The sequence below is a fragment of the Cherax quadricarinatus genome, chromosome 34 (assembly GCF_038502225.1).
Source record: "Cherax quadricarinatus isolate ZL_2023a chromosome 34, ASM3850222v1, whole genome shotgun sequence".
Classification (NCBI taxonomy): Eukaryota; Metazoa; Arthropoda; class Malacostraca; order Decapoda; family Parastacidae; genus Cherax; species Cherax quadricarinatus.
In genome coordinates this window covers 19,094,935-19,104,934 of record NC_091325.1, presented here as the reverse complement: position 1 = coordinate 19,104,934, position 10,000 = coordinate 19,094,935, and the positions used below count along the sequence as shown (strand labels likewise).

General features: G+C 39.8%; 1 protein-coding gene across 1 annotated transcript in view; it reads left to right on the top strand.

The window, feature by feature from the left end:
• The window catches only part of LOC128693656 (adenosine receptor A2b-like), a 316,224-nt gene that overhangs the window by 19,040 nt on the left and 287,184 nt on the right, over positions 1–10,000 (top strand). Inside the window, exon 2 of the mRNA XM_070091211.1 lies at positions 9,523–9,560. The gene's annotated coding sequence lies outside the window, so the exon portion shown is untranslated. The remainder of the gene's footprint in view (positions 1–9,522; positions 9,561–10,000) is intronic.

The window sequence follows — 10,000 nt, the reverse complement described above, 5'->3', positions numbered from 1 at the left end:
GGATTCATGAACTCATGTTCAATCACCAGGATTCATAAACCCAGGTTCAGTCATCAGGATTCATGAACCCAGGTTAGGACAGCATGATTCATGAACACTGGTTCGAGCACCTGGGTTCATTAGCCTAGATTTCGGCGTTTAACGAGCCCAGGAACGCCCCAACTTGTGCCATAAGCAAAGTCTAGAGCTTCACAATAGATGGAATTCAGTGCATTTCTTAATGAAAGAAGCGTTTTGCTAACATTTTTTTTTGCTCTCATACTCAACGACAAACTCACCCACTATGACCCACACTCACTCACCACGACACTCACCCACATCCTCACCCACTCCTTCACCCTTACACCAACGCCTTCACCAACACTCTCACCAACAACCTCACCAACACCCTCACCCTTACCCTCACAGGCAGTCCATTAATCTGTCAGCTCAACATTTCAACATTTACAAATAAAATGACTGAAAGCTAGATATACATAACGCTATCTTATATATACCTCACACTATGTTATGTATACATCAATTATATGTATACTTCACACTACTTTATGCCTTCTTCACATTATCTTTGGTATACCTTACACTATCTTATATACACTTCACGTTATATTATGTATACCTCACACTGTCTTATGTACACTTCATGCTGTTATGTATGCCTGTCACAATCTCATATATACCTATCACTATCTTAAGTATACCTCTTACTAATTACTTATACCTCACACCATTTGATGCATATATCACACCACACCATAACTCTTCCCTGGGGGTGTGTTGCATCTTGCATTGCTGGTTCAAGCTTTTATGCGTACACACACACACGCACACACACACACACACACACACACACACACACACACACATACACACACACACACACACACACACACACACACACACACACACACACACACACACACATATATACATGCACTATTTCTCATTGAATGCATCAAGAGGTATATACACCAGACTATATACACAGTGTTTCCTCTCATATTCGACATTCTCGTTATGTAGTAAAAATATGAGAACCTTAAACTATCCCTAATTCTCAAAATATTATCTTTTTGAACTTGTGGGAAGTATTTGAAGAGACAGGAAGAGAGGGAGTATCAGAACAAATATATTTTCTTCCACGCCTGTAACAGGTGACCATCCTAGAGTGCAGGATTTACTGGGGTTCAATACTGCGTAGGTGAAGGCTGCACCGGGGAGTTCAACATTTCGTAGATGAAGGTTGTACCGGGGAGTTCAACACTGCGTGGGTGAAGGCTGTACCAGGGAGTTCAACACTGCGTAAGTGAAGGCTGTACCGGGGAGTTCAACATTTCGTAGGTGAAGGCTGTACCGGGGAGTTCAACATTGCGTAGGTGAAGGCTGTACCGGGGAGTTCAACACTGCGTAGGTGAAGGCTGTACCGGGGAGTTCAACACTGCGTAGGTGAAGGCTTTACCGGGGAGTTCAACACTGCGTAGGTGAACGCTGTACCGGGGAGTTCAACACTGCATAGGTGAAGGCTGTACCAGGAAGTTCAACACTGCGTAGGTGAAGGCTGTACCGGGAAGTTCAACACTGCATAGGTGAAGGCTGTACCGGGAAGTTCAACACTGCGTAGGTGAAGGCAACCACAAATAGGTGAGTACACAGACAGGGAAGTGAAGAAGTAGTGCCAGGAGCTGTGATCGACCCCTGCAATCACAAATAGATGAGTACAGACACACACATACACACACACACACACACACACACACACACACACACACACACACACACACACACACACACACACACACACACACACACACACACACACACACACACACACGACCTCTCCAGAAGTCAGTCACAATGCCAGAAGTCCCAGCATAAAGTGGAGGATAAGGAAATCAGAGTGTGGTTTACAAACACAGATGGTATCATAAACAAGTGTTAAACTAAAGGATATATTAAGAGAGGAGTAGCCAGATATTATAGCTATCAAGGAGACAAAAATTTCTAGAATGATAACCAATGCATTCTTCCCAGAGGGGTATATCATTGTGAGAAGTGTAATCAGAGGAGGAGGTGGGCTGGCACTATCGTTAAAAAAATCAGCAGAATTTTGAGATGGGTAACATGGACACTGATAACTTCAAAGACAATACAGTCGGAAAAATAATGTCTGTGGGACCCAAGGTAATGCTAACAGTTGTTTATAACCCCCAACCAAACAACAGGAGACCGAAGAACTATGATGAGAACAAAAGACCCGCAAAACAAATTCTAGAAAAAGTGGCTCGGAGAGCAGGTAAGAGCAAAGCGAAGCTTTTGTGTACAGGTGATTTCACTCACAGGAAAGTAGACTGGAAGAGCTGGTTCCCACATAGAGAGCTAGAAACATGGAGAGAAAAATTGATGAGGGCATCAACGGAAAATTTCATGGCTTTGTTGATAACGTCCTCACCTTACACACTAAGGGTCCGGACCGACCCTCAGCATGAGTAAAACGTTGGATATGTTTCCTTACACCTGCTGTCCCAGTTCACCTAGCAGTAAGTGGGTACCTGGGTATTAGCCGACTGGTGTGGGTCGAGCTTTCGGTCATCTGACCGAGGTACCGAACCTGTTCTTCACATTGAAATAACTTTACGGTTGTAAGTGAGACCAACGGCACTCTAAGAATTGTCATATACAACAGTAATTTTCTTTACATAAATCCTAGCTCTCTGGTAATCGTCTCTTTTACTCTATTCCGTTGGATCGACTTGAAAAGTTAAAGAAACAAAAAAAAAAAAAAAAAAAAAAAAAAAAAAAAAAAAAAAAAAAAAAAAGCTGACGGCAGTGACAATGAAGACTAACTTGAGGTGAAACAGGCAACTTTTTTTATTTCCACGAAGACCAGCATTATAATTTTTTAGCACAATGATTAAACAGGTAATATTTATGTTTAACTGAGACGCTTTATAACCTTACCGGGAACCACTTGTAACTCTGAATCTGCGGTTCGCAACCTGGGGTGCACACCCCCCAGGAAGGGGGAGGGAGAAAGATGGCATTTCAGAGGGTGCAACAAAGTCCTAATGAAAAGCGCAATTCCGTTTGTTTTACATAAGAACATAAGAACATAAGAAAGGAGGATCACTGCAGCAGGCCTGTTGGCCCATGCTCGGCAGGTCCTTTACAATTCATCCCACTAACTTTTCTAATTGCTCAATTCATATTTGCATTTTATGCACGTCATCTTCAATTGCGATATTACTGTTGTAGAGGATGCAATATTAATCAAACATTTCCTAGGGGCGCGGGACAGAGAAAAGCTTGGGAACCCTTGCTTTTAAGGCTTAAAAGGGGTGATAGAGTTATCGGTTCTGAAACTCTGTAGTGAAGACAGTATGATGACCTCCAAGTAATCTTCCAGGCGACTTCGCCTGTCACCCACACGTCCTCTTGCGACGGACCCTGAAATATGACTAGGGTGTCGAGTCCCCGTACCTACGTTGATAATTTATTGATATTACATATTACATAATCGATATTATTGATATTACATATTACATAATTTCTGTAGACATTTCTATGTGATTATCTTAAGATACTGATAGTAATGGTAATTTTGCATTAGAGCTCATTAAAACCAGGCATATGACATGGGTATGTGATAATTATTGCAATAATGATAGGCAGTACCAACAAATCATATGAGGAATTAGACAAATGAGCAACGCCTGGGTATCTTATCATTATATGAAGACGTTTCGCCAAAAAAGTGGCTTTTTTAATTCAACGCAGAGGTGATGAGCGAAGAGAGAGTAGAATGGATAGAGTCAATGGCTGGCGAAACGTCTTCAAATTGAAGATACCCAGATGCTGCACGATAAAGAAATGTTGTGGTTCTTTGAGCTCGATCACCTCTATGATACGTTGTACAAGTATGTGTATAATACTGACAACATGAAGAATTAGACACATGTGCAACATATGGGTATCTTTATTGTAGATGTTTCTCTAGCCAGTGACTTTATCAATACAAATTCAGGGACATAACTGGAAGACAGTGGAACTATATACTAAAGATGAAGTAATGAGTCCCTCAGTCTTGGTGTTGGTGAAGAGCACCGCAGTCTTGAGGAGTCAACGGTGCTCTACCAGCTTAATGTTACGAAAGATTTTTTATGTGTTTATTGCGCCTGGTTCAGTGGATCTTTATCCTTGATCTCAGTCTGTCACTTCCTACGAGTCTTTGGAAGTAGCAAATAGAATTTTTTGGAAAATTGACAGAAGAGTTTTTTTCTCTTGGTCTACTGTCTCTTTCACGTGACACACTTTTTGACGCAATGTACTTAACATGACACACCCACATGACAATCTCTTTCCCTCACTTGACGCTTCCTCTCTCTCTCGCTTGACACTTTCTGTCCCTTGCATGACAAACTTCCGTATTTCCACTCTCACACATGACACACTTCCTGTCTCTCACACGACACTTCCAGTCCATTTCATGACTCACTTCCTGTCCCAAACATGACACATTTCCTGTCCCACACATGACACACTTCCTGTCCCACACATGACACACTTCCTGTCCCACACATGACACACTTCCTGTCCCACACATGACACACTTCCTGTCCCACACATGACACACTTCCTGTCCCACACATGGCACACTTCCTGTCCCACACATGACACACTTCCTGTCCCACACATGGCACACTTCCTGTCCCACACTTGACACACTTCCTGTCCCACACATGACACACTTCCTGTCCCACACATGACACACTTCCTGTCTCACACATGACACACATAACATATATTCCGTAATTCACCTGACACAGTCTCTGTTATGATAGTGTGATACATACACCACAGTATCTCTCACACGATACAATATTCCACACTTAAGGCACTTCAAACTTGAAACAAGCGTTTCGTCGATGTGACTTTGTAACCTCCAAAGGCAAAGATGGTCCGTTGTTCCAGCTCATTTTCCTTCTCTATGCAACAAAGGTTCTATTTCAGTCAACATTACAAAGGTGCAACTTCAGTCAACACGGCATTTTTTCTACTTCAGTCGACACAGCAAAAGAGCTACATCGGTCAGCGTAACAAAAGGTGTTACTTCAGTCAGCGCAGTAAAGGTGCCACAACGATCATTGCACGAAAGGAGCTACGTAGTCAACATAACAATGGTGCTATTTCATTTTACGCAGCAAAGGTGTTACTTCAATCAACGCAGCAAATGAGCTAATCAACACAGTTATAGTGCTATTTCAGTCAACACAGCAAAGGTGCTACTTCTGTCAGCGCATTCAGTCACCCAAAGTTTTGCTGACACACGAATGACTGAATCTGTCGCGGGTCATTGCTGCTGTGAATGATAGGTGTTAGTGAATGAGGATACATACAATAAGGAGATGCATGACCTTAAGGCAAGTCTTAATGAACGACTGTTGATGATTAAACAGAAGAATGGCCTGCTGACCTGCTACCACCAGGACCACAGTTCATTTATCTGTTCAGTCTGCTAATACGTATTTATGTCGTGTCGGATAGGTAAAACCTGCGATTTTGGCTTAAATAGCAACGCTCTTCTTGCCGAATAAGGCAAGCGAAAATTTGTGTATGCAATAATTTCGCAAAAGTCATTCTGAACCTAACGAAAAAATACATTCATTGTGTTTGTTTATTATTTAATTAATGTAAACTTATCCAAAATATGTTTAGTTGGAGAATCGAGACACTTATGCAACATATGGGAATCTTATTGAAAACACGTTTCGCCACACAGTGGCTTCATCAGTCCAATACAAAGTAGAAATGCGTAAGGAGAGGAGGAGTTTGAGGTAAACAGTCCCTCAGCCTGGAATCGATGTGTTCAGTCCATCACTCTTGTAGGAAGTACAGCAGAGGGCCAGAGAGGTGGCTTATATACTGCAGTCAGATGAGTCGAAGCAGGAGGAGGCGGGATCACAGTGGGACCTGCCACTAGTGTAAGTAGGTCGTTGTCCAAAGGTTGGACAAGCGTTGAAGCCACTGTGTGGCGAAACGTTTCTTCAATAAAGATTCCCCTATGTTGCATAAGTGTCTCAATTCTTCAACTTGTCGGATTTCAAAACCATTCATCACATGTTTAGTTGGATTAAGCTAAATTAAATTGCGCTTGTTATAATAAGGTTAGGTAAGTTTACTAAGGTTCTTTTGGCACAAAATTATTAATTTATACATTAACATAAATGAAAAAAATATATATATTTAAACGTATAAGAGAAAATTTTAGAAAGGACTTAATTTTAAATGAGTTCTTGCTAATTGACCAATTTTACCTATTCGGCACGATATATATATATATATATATATATATATATATATATATATATATATATAGATATATATATATATATATATAGATATATATATATATATATATCTCCACCCTGGCTGACACCTATATCCATCACAGTGTGGGGCGACAGGGAGGAGCTGCTGACCACAGGGAGGAGTACAAGATCAGCAAGTACAGGGACATTAGCCAACAGTATCAATTTGTCGCAGTGGGATCAGAGACCTTGGGATCATGGGGAAAAAATGCCACACGTTTCCTTAAAGAATTGGGGTCCAGACTCATCGACACCACCAGGGACCCAAGGGCGGCCACTTTCATGTTCCAGCGCCTCAGCGTCGCCATCCAGAGGGGAAATGCTTGCTGCATACTTGGCTCACGTCCAGCCTCGGAGGAGCTGGAGGAAATTCATGATCTTTGATACATTGTGCCATTGTATTCATGTTTATGTTTTTTTCTGTAAATGTATTCTGCTTATTAATAAATGTTCATATATATATATATATATATATATATATATATATATATATATATATATATATATATATATATATATATATATATATATATATATATATTAGCAAGTCGGCCGTCTCCCACCGAGGCAGGGTGACTCAAAAAGAAAGAAAATCCCCCAAAAGAAAACACTTTCATCGTCACTCAACACTTTCACCTCACTCATACATAATCACTGTTTTTTGCAGAGGCGCCCAGATGCAATAGTTTAGAAGCATATATAAAGATATATAACATCCCTCCAAACTGCCAATATCCCAAACCCCTCATTTAAAGTGCAGGCATTTTACATCCCATTTCCAGTACTCAAGTCTGGCTAACCGGTTTCCCTAAATCCCATCACTAAATATTACCCTGTTCACACTCCAACAGATCGTCAGGTCCCAAAAACCATTCGTCTCCCTTCACTCCTAACACGCTCACACACGCTTGCTGGAAGTTCAAGACCCTGGCCCACGAAACCTCCTTTACCCCCTCCCTCCAAACTTTTCGAGGACGACCCCTACCCTGCCTTCCTTCTCCTACAGATTTATACGCTCTCCATGTCATTTCATTTTGATCTACCCTCTCTAAATGACCAAACCACCTCAACAGCCCCTCTTCAGCCCTCTGAATAATACCTTTCTTAACTCCACACCTTCTAATTTCCATACTCCGAATTTTCTGCATAATATTTACACCCCACATTGCCCTTAGACAGGACATCTCCACTGCCTCCAACCGCCTCCTCGCTGCTGCATTTACAACCCAAACTTCACACCCATAAAAGAGTGCTGGTACCACACTATACTTTGATACATTCCCTTCTTTGCCTCCATAGATAACTTTTTTTTTGTCTCCACAGATACCTCAATACACCACTCACCTTTTTTCCTTCATCAATTCTATGGTTAACCTCATCCTTCATAAACCCATCCGCTGACACATCAACTCCCAAATATCTGTATTCTTCCATACTCCCTCTCTCCAATGTGATACCCATTTTTTCTTTATTTAAACCATTTGATACCCTCATTACCTTACTCTTTTCTATGTTCACTTTCAACTTTCTACCTTTACACACCCTCCCAAACTCGTCCACTAACCTTTGCAACTTATCTTCAGAATCACCCATAAGCACAGTATCATCAGAAAAAAGTAACTCTGTCGACTCCCATTTTTATTTGATTCCCCATAATTTAATCCCATCCCTCTCCCGAACACCATAGCATTTACACCTTTTACAACCCCATCTATAAATATATTAAACAACCATGGTGACATTACACATCCCTGTCTAAGACCTACTTTTACCGGGAAGTAGTCTCCCTCTCTTCTACACACCCTAACCTGAGCCTCACTATCCTCATAAAAACTCTTTACAGCATTTAGTAACTTACCACCTATTCCACATACTTGCAACATCTGCCACATTGCTCCTCTATCCACTCTATCATATGCCTTTTCTAAATCCATAAATGCAATAAAGACTTCCCTACCTTTATTTAAATACTGTTCACATATATGCTTCAATGTAAACACTTGATCTACACATTCCATAATCACTCTAAAACCTCCTTGCTCATCCACAATCCTACTCTCTGTCTTACCTCTAATTCTTTCAATAATAACCCTACCGTACACTTTACCTGGTATACTCAGTAAACTTATTCCCCTATAATTTTTACAGCCTCTTTTGTCTCCCTTCCCTTCATATAAAGGAACCATACACACACATTCTCTGCCAATCCCTAGATATCTTCCTCTCTTTCATACATTATTAAAGAAAAATACCAACCACTCCAACACTATATCCCGGTGAGTTTGTTGAAAGAAGAAGAATATATATATATATATATATATATATATATATATATAAACACTGATCTCTGTCCGAAGGAGACTCGAACCTACGAACCTTGGAACAAGGTATGCAGTGCTTTACCATTCTCGCCACACTGGACCAAAACCTTGGCGCCCAGCTCACGCTAGACGTTGATCCAAGGCAGCCAGCTTTCAGGCGAGAGGCTTACAGTTTTTCATCTCATCCCCTGCATGAATCGACCAAGCGTGAGCTGGGGGCCAAGGTATTGGTCCAGTGTGGTGAGGATGGTAAAGCACTGCATACCTTGTTCCAAGGTTAGTAGGTTTGAGTCTCCTTCGGCCAGAGATCAGTGTTTGTGTATATTTCGCCATTTCGCCTGCTCTTGCGAATTCCTTGCATGTATATATATATATATATATATATATATATATATATATATATATATATATATATATATATATATATATATATATATATATATATATATATATATATATATATATATATATATACATATATATATATATATATATATATATATATATATATATATATATATATATATATATATATATATATATATATATATATATATATATATATATATGTATGTATATATATGTATGTATATATATATATATATATATATATATATATATATATATATATATATATATATATATATATATATATATATATATATATATATGTAAGAAACGTGATATTGATTCGGTAGTTAATAATCGTGTCATTGTTGAAGTGGAGGCAAGCTATAAAAGTGTTTTAAAGCTTAGCAATAATACATTGCAGAAGAACGTGTATGACGTGAGTTTCTCTGTGTTGCTCTATTTTATATTGTTTATTTGTGTTTCAGGATGTGCAGAGTGTTGCGTCTCACCTGAGCTGACCCTGGTAAGTACCATGATTCATTACTCTTGTTCTCTTGTCATTTCCCAGTCTGTAATTGATTAGATATACCATTCATCCTAATTGAATGGCTATCCCGTTGCCTGTGGTCACAGGCGTCTGCGGGTCACTTCTCGAGTAAATATCTCAGTAAAACCAAACAAAATATAATTGATAAATTAATTAGAGATGCTATCTTGCCATCCCTTCCAGACTATGATTTATTGGAGATGTTTTCCTGTCATCTCCCCGCTGTCTATGATTTGCTGGACATGTTATCTTGCCATCCCTCCCAGTCAATGATTTATTGGGGATGTTATTTTGTCATCTCAGTCAATAATTTATTGGGGATGTTATCTTGTCATCCTGAAGTACCATCCTCTAATTTACGATACTTCAGTGATACTATGTTGTCATCCCTCAGTCTACAATTCCTCAGGGACATA